This window comes from Mustela nigripes, chromosome 2 (assembly GCF_022355385.1).
Source record: "Mustela nigripes isolate SB6536 chromosome 2, MUSNIG.SB6536, whole genome shotgun sequence".
In the NCBI taxonomy this organism is placed as follows: Eukaryota; Metazoa; Chordata; class Mammalia; order Carnivora; family Mustelidae; genus Mustela; species Mustela nigripes.
Window position 1 is genome coordinate 182,843,761 of NC_081558.1, and position 15,781 is coordinate 182,859,541.

Genomic DNA, 15,781 nt, shown 5'->3' on the forward strand with positions numbered 1-15,781 from the left:
GATATGAATTTAGTGCCATTGTATTGCCTGTAAGGTGACTGTTACTGTATATGGTCTCTGTTCCTTTCTGATCTACCACTTGTAGGCTCTCTCTTTGCTTAGAGGACCCCTTTCAATATTTCCTGTAGAGCTGGTTTGGTATTTGCAAATTCTTTCAGTTGTTGTTTGTCCTGGAAGCTTTTAATCTCTCCTTCTATTTTCAATGATAGCCTAGCTGGATATAGTATTCTTGGCTGCATGTTTTTCTCGTTTAGTGCTCTGAAAATATCATGCCAGCTCTTTCTGGCCTGCCAGGTCTCTGTGGATAAGTCAGCTGCCAATCTAATATTTTTACCATTGTATGTTACAGACTTCTTTTCCCGGGCTGCTTTCAGGATTTTCTCTTTGTCATTGAGACTTGTAAATTTTACTATTAGGTGACGGGGTGTGGGCCTATTCTTATTGATTTTGAGGGGAATTCTCTGAACCTCCTGAATTTTGATGCTCATTCCCTTTGCCATATTGGGGAAATTCTCCCCAATAATTCTCTCCAGTATACCTTCTGCTCCCCTCTCAGTTTCTTCTTCTTCTGGAATCCCAATTATTCTAATGTTGTTTCGTCTTATGGTGTCACTTATCTCTCGAATTCTCCCCTCGTGGTCCAGTAGCTGTTTGTCCCTCTTTTGCTCAGCTTCTTTATTCTCTGTCATTTGGTCTTCTATATCACTAATTCTTTCTTCTGCCTCATTTATCCTAGCAGTGAGAGCCTCCATTTTTGATTGCACCTCATTAATAGCTTTTTTGATTTCAACTTGGTTAGATTTTAGTTCTTTTATTTCTCCAGAAAGGGCTTTTATATCTCTCGAGAGGGTTTCTCTAATATCTTCCATGCCTTTTTCGAGCCCGGCTAGAACCTTGAGAATTGTCATTCTGAACTCTAGATCTGACATATTACCGATGTCTGTATTGATTAGGTCCCTAGCCTTCGGTACTGCCTCTTGTTCTTTTTTTTGTGTTGAATTTTTACGTCTTGTCATTTTGTCCAGATAAGAGTAAATGAAGGGGCAAGTAAAATACTAAAAGGGTGGCAACAACCCCAGGAAAATATGCTTTAACCAAATTAGAAGAGATCCAAAATCGTGAGTGGGGAGAAAGGGGATAAAAAGAGGTTCAAAAAAAAAAAGAAAAAGAAAAAAAAAAAAAACAAAAAGAAAAGAAAAAGAAAAAAAAAGAAAAGAATTTTTAAAAAAAGAAAACACCTAAGAAAAATGTAAAAAAAAATATATATATATTAGATAAACTAGTAAAAAATCGTTAAAAAAGAAAAAGGTAACAGTTAAAAAAAAAATTTTACCCGAAGGCGAGAAAAAAAAAAAAAAAATGAAAAAGAAAAAATTAAATTAACTGCAAGACTAAAAAAAATCACAGGAAAAAAGCCATGAGTTCCGTGCTTGGCTTTCTCATCCTCTGGAATTCTGCTGCTCTCCTTGGTATTGAAACCACACTCCTTGGTAGGTGAACTTGGTCTCGGCTGGATTTCTTGTTGATCTTCTGGGGGAGGGGCCTGTTGTAGTGATTCTCAAGTGTCTTTGCCCCAGGTGGAATTACACCGCCCTTACCCGGGCCGGGGTGAGTAATCCGCTCGGGTTTGCTTTCAGGAGCTTTTGTTCCCTGAGCGCTTTCCGTAGAGTTCCAGAGGACGGGAATACAAATGGCGGCCTCCTGGTCTCCGGCCCGGAGGAGCCGAGAGCCCAGGGCCCCACTCCTCAGTGCGCCCTCAGAGAACCGCGCCCAGTTACTCCCGTCTGCCTGACCTCCGGCCGCGCTCCGAGCTCACCGAGCCTGCGACAGGTTCAAGGTAACACGGAGCTGCGAGCTTACTGTCGGCTCTGTCTCTGTAGCTGGCTTTCCCGTTCCAATACCCGCAAGCTCTGCGACACTCAGACACCCCCGATCCTTCTGTGACCCTGCGGAACCTGAGGCCACGCTGACCCCGCGTGGGCTTCGCCCCGGTTTAGCCTCTAGAGCGATGTCCCTCAGCGGAACAGACTTTTAAAAGTCCTGATTTTGTGCACGGTTGCTCCGCCGCTTGCCGGGAGCCGGCCCCTCCCCCCGGGGTCTATCTTCCTGTCGCTTTGGGTTCACTTCTCCGCCGGTCCTACCTTTCAGAAAGTGGTTGTTTTTCTGTTTCCAGAATTGCTGTTCTTCTTCTCTTCGATCTGCCGATGGATTTTCAGGTGTTTGCAATCTTTAGATAAGCTATCTAGCTGATCTCCGGCTAGCTGAAGCAGTCTCAGCTTGCTACTTCTCCGCCATCTTGACTCCTCCCCTCCCCATTCATTCTTTAATAAGATGCTCTTTAGCCTACATGTATTTGAGTTCCTTCCAACTTTCCTTTTGTGATTGAATTCTAGCTTTAGAGCATTGTGGTCTGAAAATATGCAGGGAATGGTCCCGATCTTTTGGTACTGGTTGAGACCTGATTTGTGACCCAGTATGTGATCTATTCTTGAGAATGTTCCATGTGCACTAGAGAAAATTTGTATTCTACTGCTTGGCATAGAATGTTCTGAATATATCTGTGATGTCCCTCTAGTCCAGTGTGTCATTTAAAGCCTTTATTTCCTTGTTGATCTTTTGCTTGAATGATCTGCCCATTTCTGTAAAGTCACCTACTATTACTGTCAATGTGTTTCTTTGATTTTGTTATTAATTGGTTTATATAGTTGGCTGCTCCCTTGTTAGGGCCATAGACATTTAAAATGGTTAGATCTTGTTGGATAGACCCTTTGAGTATGATATAGTGTCCTTCTTCATCTCTTAGCATGGTAAATTGTTTTCTACCCCTCACTTTAAATCTAGAGGTGTCTTTGGGTCTAAAATGAGTTTCTTGTAGAAAGCATATCGATGGGTCTTGTTCTTTTTTTATGCATTCTGATACTCTGTGTCTTTTGGTTTGACATTTAGCCCATTTACATTCAGAGTAACTATTGAAAGATATGATTTTAGTGTCATTGTATTGTGTGTAACATGACTGTTACTGTCTATTGTCTCTGTTCCTTCTGGTCTACAGCTTTTAGGCTCTCTCTTTGCTTAGGGGACCTCTTTAAATATTTCCTGTAGGGCTGTTTTGGTGCTTGCAAATTCTTTCAGTTTTTGTTTGTCCTGAAAACTTTTTAATCTTTCCTTATGTTTTCAATGATAGCCTAACTGGATATAGTATTCTTGGCTGCATATTTTTCTCATTTATTGCTCTAAATATATGGTGCCAGTTCTTTCTGGCCTGCCAGGTCTCTGTGGATAAGTCTGCTGCCAATCTAATATTTCTATCATTGTATCTTACAGACTTCTTGTTCTGAGCTGTTTTCAGGAATTTCTCTTTGTCACTAAGACTTGTAGTTTTACTATTAGATGACAGAGTGTGGACCTATTTTTATTGATTTTCAGTAGGGTTCTCTGCACCTCCTGGATTTTGATGCTTGTTCCCTTTGCCATATTAGGGAAAGTCTCTATAATAATTTGCTCCAATATATCTTCTGCCACTCTCTCTCTTTCTTTTTCTTCTGGAATCCCAATTATTCAAATATTGTTTCTCCTTATGGTATCACATACCTCTTGAATTCTCCTCTTGTGATCCAGTATTGTTTGTGTCTCTTTTGCTCAGCTTCTCTGAGCAATTTGGTCTTCGATATCACTAATTCTCTCTTCTGCTTCATTTATCCTATCAGTAGGAGCCTCCATTTTTTTATTGCACCTCATTATAGCTTTTTTTTATTTCCACGTGGTTAGATTTTAGTTATTTTATTTATCCAGAAAGGGATTTATTTCTACAGATAGAGTTTCTCTAATACCTTCCATGCCTTTTTCAAGCCCAGCTAGCATCTTGAGAATCATTCTAAACTCTAGATCTGGCATATTAGCAATGTCTGAATTGATCAGGTCCTTAACCATTGGTACTGCCGCCTCTTTTACTTTTCTTTTATTTTCTTTTCTTTCTTTCTTTTTTTTTTTTTTTTTTTGTTGTTGTTGTTATTGGTGTTGTGGTGTGTTGTGGAGGTGGTGGTGGTGGTTGTGGTGGTAAGTTTTTACACCTTGTCATTTTATCCAGATAAGAATATATGAACAAGAGAATAAAATACTAAGAGGGTGACAAAGACCCCACAAAAATGTATGCTAACCAAATCAGAAAAGACTCCAATCTGGGGGAAGAAGGAAGAGTATAAAAAGAAATCAAATATATATATATTATATATATATATATAATATATATATTATATATAACATATACACATATATAATATATATTATATATAATCAATATTTCAATATATATCTATATATGTATCAATATTTCATGTCTAATTTCTTTCTAGCTTAAAAGAGACATTTTATATATATATATAAAAGACATTTTATATATATATGAGACATTTATATATATATGAATATATATATATTTCTAGAAGAAATTAGCCATGAAATATTGATTCAAAAATATTAATCATATTTGAAAAGTGTTCTATATCAACTGGTTTATCTAAGCTTCCTATACCTTTTTGTGTATGTTTTGATAGCTTATATTTGTTAGGAAATACATTCCTGAAATTGGGTTTTTGAATTTATCATGTGTAATAGGCACTTTCTGAAAATAGCTCCCAATGATCCTTGACTCCTGGTACTCTTGTTCTTCTTTAACCACCTCCTCTATAGTGTGATTATACAACTGAGATTATCAAAAGACTACGTCTTCAGTCTCCCCCCCCAACCCCCTGCTGTTTTTGCTTTCTTATTCTAATGACACAAACTTTCATGTTGTGAGCCTCCCCACAGAGTCTCCCATGTGGTGAAGACTTGAGGAGTTTCCACTAACTGCAAGCAAGAAACTTAAGATTCTCATTCCAACCTGAGAAGAACTATAGCTTAATAAGTGCTTTCACATGGATGGAAATCTTCCTCAGTTGAGCCTTGAGTTAGTTGCTGTCCTACCTGAAGCCTTCATGGCACACTTTTGAAAGACTCTGAACCCAAATAACACAGTGAATTCACACCTGGATCCCTGAGAAACTGAAAGTGTAAGATAACAAATGTTGTTTTAAGTCACTGAGTTTTGAGTTAATTTGTTACACAACAATAAATAACCATCCCCATAAAATTGTGTTTAGCATTCTTCTATTGTTTTAAGCTCTACTGATTGCTTGTTTTTGTGTCCTTTCTACTTACTAATCTGTATATTTTGTCTTCCTGCTTTTCCCTTGTTTTTATTCTTTACTTTTTCAGCATTCTAGAAGAAACAGAATTTAGATTTATCTGTCTACATGTTATTTATTTAAGATACCACTTGTTGCTCTACTGTATCTTTTACAAGTTTAGGGCAAAAAAAAAAAAAAAGAAAAAAACAAAACACGTTTATTTCTCAGAAATTTTAAGATTTACTCATGGCAAAGTTCACAGCTTCCTTTTGTGTTTATCCCATGGATATGAAAGTGAAAGGTAGATCCTTTAATTCTCTAAGGAAAAGTTATAAATATATTAAACTAAACTGAGTTTCTTTAATTAAATTATTCTATAACCTCTCTATCCACTAGATACTTCTTTTTATTGAGGAGATAAATTATACTTCTGGCCATAATTTTATTCATACTTAATTATCCTTGTATTTATTATTATTATTTTTAATAAAGAAAGAGTGAGTGGGGGAAAGGGAAGAGGAGGTTGAAGGCAAGAGAGAGAGATAGAATCTTTAAGCAGGCTTCATGCCCAGCACAGAGCCTATGCAGAGGCTTGGTCTCTTGACCCTGATATCGTGACCTGAGACAAAATCAAGTGTCGTCAACTGACTGAGCCACCCAGGCACCCCTCTTCACATATCTAATAAATTTATCTTTATGCTATTAGTTGTTTTAAAGATTGATACTATTAGTGTATTTACCTTTTACCATTATCTAATGTCATTATTTTTTATTTGTGATGTTAATCATAAATTTTACCCTTTCTTATATTTGCCAATTCTTGATTTCTGTATTAGTTATCTCCAGCTGCCATAACAAAATGCCATCAACTGAGTGACTGAAATAGCAGAAAAAAATTATTTCTCGCAGTTCTGAAGTCTGAGAAGGCCAAGATCAAGGTGCTGGCTGATGTGGTTCTTGATAAGAGGCCTCTCTCCTACTCAAATTCTCATTATCTCCTACAGGTTCTAATCCCAAATACCATTACATTTGGGGGATCAAGCCTTTCAAAGTAGGAATTGGGGGCTAGGTAGAACACAAACACTCAGTTCACAACAATTTCTAAACTTTTCATAACATTGTTCCAAACATATTTCTAACAAGAAGCCTAAGTAAAGTTCTTAATTCAATCTGTCTGTTTTGTATCAGAAGTTAGTCCATTCATTCTTTAAAGAAAGAAAGTATGATGTAATAATGGCTATTTTCAGAACCTAATGCAGTCTGCAATAGAAAAGACTGGAACAAAAAGAAAAGGCAAGTGACAATAATCTTGTACAAGCTATTATTACCATCTGGTGAGGCAATGTAATGGAATTAGTTTTTCTTTATAGTACCCCATGTAGACACTAATTTCTTTACTGCTTCTGTTGATCCTTGGAGCAGGATATAGTCATACTAAATATCAATAATTTGGGAAACTATAAAACTCTCAAATTCTGCTTTGATATCATCTCTACAATGAAAGTTGTATTTTTTAAAAAGTTATTTATTTTAAAGAGAGAGAGAGAGCATGGAAAGGTATAGGGAGAGGAAGAAAGAATTGAAGTAGACTCTATGCTGACCACAGAGCCCAACCTGGGGGTTGATCTCATTAACCTGAGATCATGACCTGAGCTGAAACCAAGAGCTGGATGCTCAACTGACTGCACCACCCAGGTGCCCCTGAAAGTTGAATTTGAATCAATAAAAAAATATTTCAAGTCTATTTTTACTATTAATGCTAATTTCAATTTCTAAATAATGCTAATGTTATTGCAGTATAACTAGGTATGTTCTGTTTCATTTCTACTTAAAAACATGAAACTGTCATTATGACTTAATAACTTATCAATATTCTCAAAACTATTTATTATGCAAATTTCAAACTTAAAAATTCATGGAAAGAATAACATAATGATGTAATATTTAATAATCATTAACATTTGACATGTATGCATTATTTACATCTACAGTTCTAAATATAAATATACAAAGATAAATAGTTTGGCAATCACAAATGTAAGTATTGCTATTCATTTGGAATTTATCTGAAAAATTTTGCAAAATCATACTTCACCATGAAGTAGGCATTCTAGTTTAAAAAATTTCCTCCATTCACATTATCCAATTTAAATCTACTTAAGAATTATTTCTTAAAATTATTTAATTTGTAGTTCATATTTAAATGTCTGTAAATGCACTACCATGATGGAAATATCAATGATATACACATTTTCAAATAGGTTCACTTATTGGACTTGACTGTTACATTTTATTGACATCACTTTTCTAAAAAATAGCATTGAAGTAAAGAGAAAAAGCTCTTTAATTGATTGTAGAATGGCCCATATTCTCTATTTGTATGATTGTTTTCTCATGGTATTACTTAATATCTTTCCCCATTTCCTGTATATCATGTAGACTGGAAGCCAGATCAGTCTAACTACCTAAAGAACAGAATGAATACCAGGTAAATATTTCTGGTGGGAGTGCAAAAAATTTCTGGTGGGAATGCAAACTGGTGCAGCCACTCTGGAAAACAGTATGGAGTTTCCTCAGAAAATTAAAAGCAGAACTACCCTATGATCCAGCAATTACACTACTGGGCAAAAGCACACAAAAATACTGATTTGAGGGTGCCTGGGTGGCTCAGTGGGTTAAGCTGCTGCTCAGGGTCCTGGGATGGAGTCCTGCATCGGGCTCTCTGCTCAGCAGGGAGCCTGCTTCCCTTCCTCTCTCTCTGCCTGCCTCTCTGCCTACTTGTGACCTCTCTCTGTCAAATAAATAAATAAAATCTTTTAAAAAAAAATACTGATTTGAAGTGGCCTATGACCCCCATCCTTTATACCAGTATTATCAACAATAGTCAAACCATGGAAAGAACCCAAATGTTCATCCACTGATGAATGGGTAAAGAAGGTGTGGTGTATTTGCACAATGGAGTATCATTACTCTGTATCAAATAGAATGAAATCTTGACATTTTCATTGATGTGGATGGAACTAGAAAGTTTTATGCTAAGCAAAATAAGTCAGTCAGAGAAAGAAAAATACCATATGATTTTACTCATATGTAAAATTTGAGAAATAAAACAAACATGTGGGAAGGGGAAGCGGGGGGAGACAAACCATAAGAAACCCTTAACTATAGAGAACATACTGTGGGTTGCTGAAAAGACATGGTGGGGGGAGGGATGATGCTAGGCATTTTGTGCTGAATCACATCAGAGGGTGCTTGATACCAGACTGCCTCATTTTTAGTGATGCTAATTTGAACACTTTTTTTTTTTTTTAAAGAAAGGACTACCAGATCTCAAAAATGTAAAAGAATATCATTCCTTCTAGAATTAGGAAGTGCCATGTTGGGGGATACTTTGGAACTTTGCAAATATTCTGTCTGTTGTTAAGTTTTCACTGACATTTTTTTAGGGTTTTCTGAAGATCATTATATGAATCACTTATTTCCTCATAGGTTGAAAACATGATGTTCTAATTTATCATTGTTTCTAAATTTATCTGCCATTCTTTTGCAGTTTTGTTTGAACTATTCTTCTTCCTTTAAAAAGGAAAGGAGTGGTTATGATTTTAATTATCAATTTTTTAGAGGGAGACTTTGGCCTCATGATTACCACCACTGGTGATTTTTTTTTTTTGAGTGCCTTAATTAAAAATTATTATTCAGGGGCGCCTTGTGCGTCAGCGGGTTAAGCATCTGTCTTTGGCTCAGGTCGTAATCCTGGAGTCCTGGGACAGCCCCCACATCAGGGTCCCTTCTCAGTGGGGAGTCTGCTGCTCCCTCTGCTCCTCACCCAGCTCTTGTGTCCTCTCCCTCATATTCCCTCTATCTCTCCCAAAAACACTTTTTAAAATTATTATTAAAATATGAAATAATAACTAAATGCTTACTAAATTCATTATAAATAACTCTGAAGGGGTGCCTGGGTGGCTGAGGGTTGAAAGCTAAGAGTACTGGGTTTCATTTTGAGATCATGAAAATATTCTACAATTGGCTATGGTGGTGGTTGCACATATCTGTGAATATAATTAAAATATTAAATTTTTCAAAAAAATATTAAATTTTTCACTTTTAATGAGTTAATAACATATAATAAATTATATCTTAACAAAACTGTTAAAAAGCATTCCACTATAAATGTTTACTCAAATCCTTTGTGTCTTTTTAAATTAGGTTCTTTTTATAATTGAGTTATGAGAGTTTTTTGTATATTCTAGACACAAATTCCTCATCTGATATGTTATTTGTGAATAGTCTTTTTTTTTTTTTTTTCATGTTGTGCATCATCTTTTCACTTTCTTAATAATGTCCTTGAAATTGTATTTTTATATCTTGGTAAAGTTCAATTATCTGTTTTCCCATAATCTTTTGTGGTTTGATATTATTTATAAGAAAAAAAATCCTTAACTCAAGGTATTAAAGATTTATTCTTATTTCTTTTTCTAAGAATATTATAGATTCAGCTCTTAAAATTAGAACTAGGATAGATGTATTAATATTTGTGTATGATGTGAGGCAAGAGTTTGACTTTATTGTTTTGCATGTGTACATTCATTTGGCCATGCACCATTTGTTGAAAAGACTGTTCTTTGTTCATTGAATTGGTTTACCACCCTTGTCAAAAATCAGTTTACAATTAGAGTTAGTTTCAAAAATCAGTTTATAATTAGAGTTAGTTTCTGAGCTCTCAGTTTCATCCCACTGATCTACATGTTTATCTTTAGACTGCTACCATACTATGGTGTTTATAGTAGCTTTGGAGCAAAGTTTGAAATTGGGAATTGTGAATCCTCTAACATTGTTCTTTATATAGATTATTCTGTCTGTTCTAGGTTCTTTTCACCTCTATAAGAATTATAGGATTAGCTTATTATTTTCTGGGGAAAAAAATTCAGGATTTTGAGAGGCATTATGTTGACTCCAATGATCAATTTGGAATTGATTGCCATCCTCACAATATTAAGGTTAAACTAACCTTGCAGTCATGCCATTAATCTCACTGGTTATCATGTATAATCCTTTTTGTGTGTTGCTGAATTTGGTTTACCAGTATTTTGTTGAGGAGTTTTGCATAGGAGATATTGGTCTATAGTTTCCTTGTTAAATCATATCTTTGCCTGGTTTTGGTTTGGGGACAGAACGGCCTCACAGAATGAATTAGAACCTGGATATCAGAAAGATGGTGAGCTAGAAGCTCCCAACATTCATGTTCCATACAAAAACAATAAATAAACAACTAACTGATGAAAAGAGTTCTAGAAAAGTTCTTGGCTATAACAAAGAAGCAGCAGAAATCCTGTGTAGCTCAAAACCAAAGATGGCCACATAGAAAAACATAGGAAGCATTTTAGCATCGTCCCCAGTTCAGAGCAATTCCATGCCAAGAGGGATCCCCTAAGAGGGATTTTATCCCACAGAGAAAGGAAAGCAGGGGAACCCCAGCAAGCCTTGTCACTGCCAGTGATGCTTGCATCTTCTACTACTGAGAACTGCCAGACTTTACCAGTGTTGAGCTCAACTGACAGAAACCTCTGAAGCCCCTGCCAACTAGTCTCTTCCCTGGGGCCTAAGATATTGCTGCAGTGAGATCTGCCCTGAAAGGCCTCAAACACTGCTGTGCCCTGCTCTCTGGGAAGCTGTTGCCACAACTCCTCACTGTCTATTTGACCAGGCTTTTCAAAGTTCTGTTCTCTAATACCTGGGTTCTAAACTGGGGCTTTAAGCACCATAACTGAGGCTATCTTACTCTGCACCCCACCCCAGCGTCCTAAGTCATGGCTTTGATATGTCAATAGTGGGGCCCATTGTTGCTGTTCTGCACTCCATCCACTGGGTCCCAAGTCAAAGATTTGACCTTCCATAACTGGAGTTGGTTTGCTGCTGCTCAGCCCCTCACCCCCAGATCATAAGTCATAGCTTTGGCCCACTATCACCAAGCTGTGCTGGCATAGTCTTGGACCCACAATCCCCAGTGTGTATTGTTGCTGTATCTCCTCCTCCCAACTCTAGTTCCTGAGTTACTGCAGTAAATCCCAGAGACCCAAACCCAATTCCATTGCAGAGCTACACATACCAGCACTACTGCTATAGTAAGTGGACCTGTGCCCTAGGACTAGAGCACTGCAGTTGCTTGATGAGCACCTGATGCCAGGATCCTGGATCTGCTGCTATGATAAGTGCCTAGGCATCAATGCTTCCAAGAGTGATCCAAGTGTGACAAAACTTCCTCGCACAAGTAAAAATTAAAAAAAAAAAAAAAATAGGAGAACCCTAGTAGCCTCTGCCACCAAGGACCCCAGTAGCCATATAAATATACATGTACCCAATACTGGAGCACCTACATCTATTAAGCAATTATTAAGATATCTGAAAGTGGGAATAGACAACAATGCAATAATAGTAGGGCACTTCAATACCTGACTTTCAACAATGAACAGATCATCAAGTAAGAAAATCACTAAGGAAATAATGGACTTCAGCTATACTTAGAACAAAAGGACCTAATAAACCCAACATGTAGAATGTTCCATTTAACACCTGCAGAATTTACATTCTTCTCAAGTGCCCACAAAATATCCTCCAGGGTAGACCATATATTAGGCCACAAAACAAGTCTTAACAAATTTAGGAAGATTAAACAGGGTAGAATGCCATTGACTGAATATCTGGATCCCACAAAATTCACATGTTGAAATTTAATCCCCGGTGTGATAGTACTTGATGGTGGGTCCTTGAGGAATTGATCAGGTCATGAGGGTGGAATCCTCATGAATGTGATAAGTGCCTTTCTAAAAGAAGCAACTTCCCCTCTTCTACCATATGAGGAAACAGTGAAAAGATGGCCTCTGAACCAGGAACCAGCCTCTCACTAAACACCAAATCTATTAACATTTTGATCTTGGACTTCCCAGCCTCCAGAAATAAGTTTCTGTTGTTTATAAGGCAGCCAGTCTGTAGAATTTTTGTTATAGCATCTTGATGGAATAAGATACTATCTCCTTGTTGAACATTGCATTTTGTTAACAAATCGCCATCCTTATTTCATTGAGTTGTCTGTATTCTCTCTTTTCATGCTGAGCTTCTTTAAAACAATATTTAAAAAGAAAATTTTGTCATGCAATTTGTAGATCTTCATTTCTTGGGGTTGGTTACTGGAGGATTATTGTGTTCCTTTAGTGGTATCATGGTTCCTTGATTCCAGTGTGTTTCCTGAAGTCTTGTGTTACTGTCTTCACATTCAAAGAAGCAATTAGCTCCTCTAGTCTTTGCTGACTGGCTTCAAGGAGAAGGAAAGGAAAAGTGAATTGGGGGAAACCGGAGAGAAAGATGAACCATGAGAGACTGTGGAGTCTGAGAAACAAACTGAGGGTTTTGGAAAAGACGGGAGTGGGGAGATGTGTGAGCCTGGTGGTGGGTATTAAGGAGGGCACGTATTGCATGGAGCACTGGGAGTAGTGCATAAACAATGAGTCTTGGAACAATGAAAATATTAAATTAAATTAAAAAAAACAAAACAAAGCAAAAAACTGAAAAGAGAGAGAGAGAGAGAGAAACCTTCACCAGTCAGCCAGAACAGAGAGTAGATGCATCTACTCTTAGATTTTATGCTCCAGCAGGCATGCTGGGATGTCCCTTCTAGACTATTAGGCTCCCATAAAGGAATTCTCATCCCTCGGTTGTTGTCAAAACAGTATTTCTATAAGGTAATTAGGCCTGAAAACACCTATTTTGCCATCTTGCTCAAATCACTCTCTCCACCCCCATTCCTTTGATGATGTAATTTTTTTTTAAGATTTTATTTATTAATTTGACAGACAAAGATCACAAGTAGGCAGAGAGGCAGGCAGAGAGAGAGGAGGAAGCAGAGAGCCTGATGTGGGTCTCGATTCCAGGACCCTGGGACCATGACCCGAGCTGAAGGCAGAGGCTTTAACCCACTGAGCCACCCAGGCGCCCTGATGATGTAATTTTATACTGTGTTTTTTTCCTTTCACCTTCTGCTGTTCTACACACACACACACACACTTCCAGAAGTTTCCCCCAATTCTTTGTTTCTGACCCTACTTATGGGAAGCAGTAAGAAGACATTGAGACATTTTCAGTTTATTCTGGTGTATGGAAATTGTCATATAATATTTTTTATTATCTGTTAAAATGAATTGGTTTGTAACATGGAATAATCTAAAGGTTCTTGGAATAAATAAATGTGGTCATAAAATATTTTTAAATTGTTATTGGATTCTGTTGTTATTTTTTTTGATAACTTCCAATCTAACATTATGAAGATTATTCTGTTGTTCTCTATATTACAGATTCTTTTTTTTTTTTTAACCAAACACCATACAGTGGTTTACTTACTTCACAGGAAATTGAAAGTTCACATTCTCTAAGTTATAGATCAATTTAAGCATCATTAAGACTATTTATTCTTTGAAGATGTGACAGAAATCCACTTATCTGATTTTTTTATATGTGTTTTGAAGTCTGATATAGTGGCTGCTTCAATTTTTTCCATGGAAATTTGTCAGTTTAAACCTATCATCTGAAGAGTAATCTACTTTTGTAAACTTTGTTTTCTTAGAAAATTTATTTCTATTTACTTCATATAGCTTCTTAAAATTACTTGGATAGAATTGTACAAAGTGATTTGTCATGATATTTTAAAATGTACTCAATCTAAATTTAATTAATCATGTCCTCTTAGTCATTTTTATTTGGTATATTGTGGTTACTTTTCAATTTATCATTAATTTAAGTACTGATTAATCTGTTTTACTGAGGTTTTCAAAGATAAAAGTTTTCTTTATTTATAATTCTAATTTTTTCTGTTTGTAACTTGGTAATTTTTACTTTTATTGTTATTTCTTTGCTTCCACTTTATTTTTTATCCCTTAATAATCCTTACTGTTAGGTATTTATTTATGTTTTAACCATTCCTTTAGTTGATACACTTAACTAAGGCTATACATTTCCTACTAACATGAACTGAACTCTCAAGTATTTTTCCCCTCCCTTTATTTTTAAGACATTTCTCTTATTTTTGTTATTTTTGTGATAACTGCAAAGAAAACGTCTGAAATTCTTTTTCATTTAAGTGAATTAGATCTATTATTTTATGTTAAAATGTGTCTTTCTTAATAAATATTGTTTTCTTATGTTTAAAATGTTTTTTAAACTATATTTTTGTTTTTTAACTATATTTTGGTTTTGCTCTGGTTTGCTTTTTTGATATTTAGTGAAGTTCTGGTAAGAACTTTGTATGATGCTCTTAGTCCTCCCTTTTTCCCCCTTATTAAGTCTTCTTCTATTTGGTTTGTGGTTGTAAATAATAATCCCTTTATTTCCAGCTCTTATCTATATGATAAAAAAATACATATTTGACTTTTCTGAATCTCTTTCCTATTTTTCCTGTGTTTTTTAAAGGTTCCTTTCTATTCAGACTTCATAACATTTACATATTATTCTTCCACATTTTAACCACTTTTTTCAGTTTCAGATTTTAATTAAATATATTCAGTGATCATTGGCAATTTTTTTTCTTTTTGGAGGGCATATCCTGGGAGGCTTTATTTTTTACTGTTTTTATTATATTCAGTTGGCCAACATATAGTATATCATTAGTTTTTGATGTAGAGTTCAATGATTCATCCGTTTTTCAAAGCTCTCGGTTGTATATGTTCATTCATCAGCAGATTGACCAGGAAAGGTCACCACTATAATATTCTCTGTGTATTTATATATCAAATAATGGTGATGAAACCATGCCTCACAGGGTTAATGAAGTTGAAACTCATTTAAAACCTGTTTATCAAAGACATGTTTCTCCCTAATCAGCTATTGTGTCATTTCAGAGCCCACTAACAAATCCACTAGCTGTCTTGCAGAGGCCTGGACTCTCAGTCAACTGATAACAGTTCCTTAGTCAATTTAAGGAACTCGAAACCCCATCCACTTTCCACCAGCAATCAGAGCATGCTTTTCACCCCTTGACCTTGTTCTCAGATTCCCTCGTGAGGTTAGGGGCTAATTTTGTCTCCTCTCTAAAGCAGACATGGGAAAGCTGTTACATATGTTTGCACAATGTGCATGCTACATATTTCCTCATGAATAGTCATAGAAGTTTCCCCTTTCTTTTCATCAATATGTGTGTAATCTCAACCTGTATGATTAAAAAAAAAAATTTTGTTCTCTCTCCCTTATGGGGAGACAGATTTGAGGCTGGCACTCTGATCTCTTTCTTTAGCTGCCTCTTAAATAAACACTTTGCCTGCTGCAAACCTCATGTCTTAGTGTTTGGCTTTGCTGCACATCAGGCAGAGGGATATTTCCATTACAGAGTTTTCTTTAGTTCTGCTAGTGGAAGGATAAATAAGATCAATAAAAATATCTTCGTTCAACCATTTTATCTTCAATTTTCTTGAAAATGTTGTTTTAAAATATTCTTCCTTTGTGTGTTGCTAATAAAATTATTTCATTAACTGCTTTCTTGCTTTTAGATTGGCTTGTGTTTCTTGGAAGCCTAGCTATTTTTTTTTCTTTAAAACTTATATGTTCTATATCTTAAAATTGACTCTCTGAGC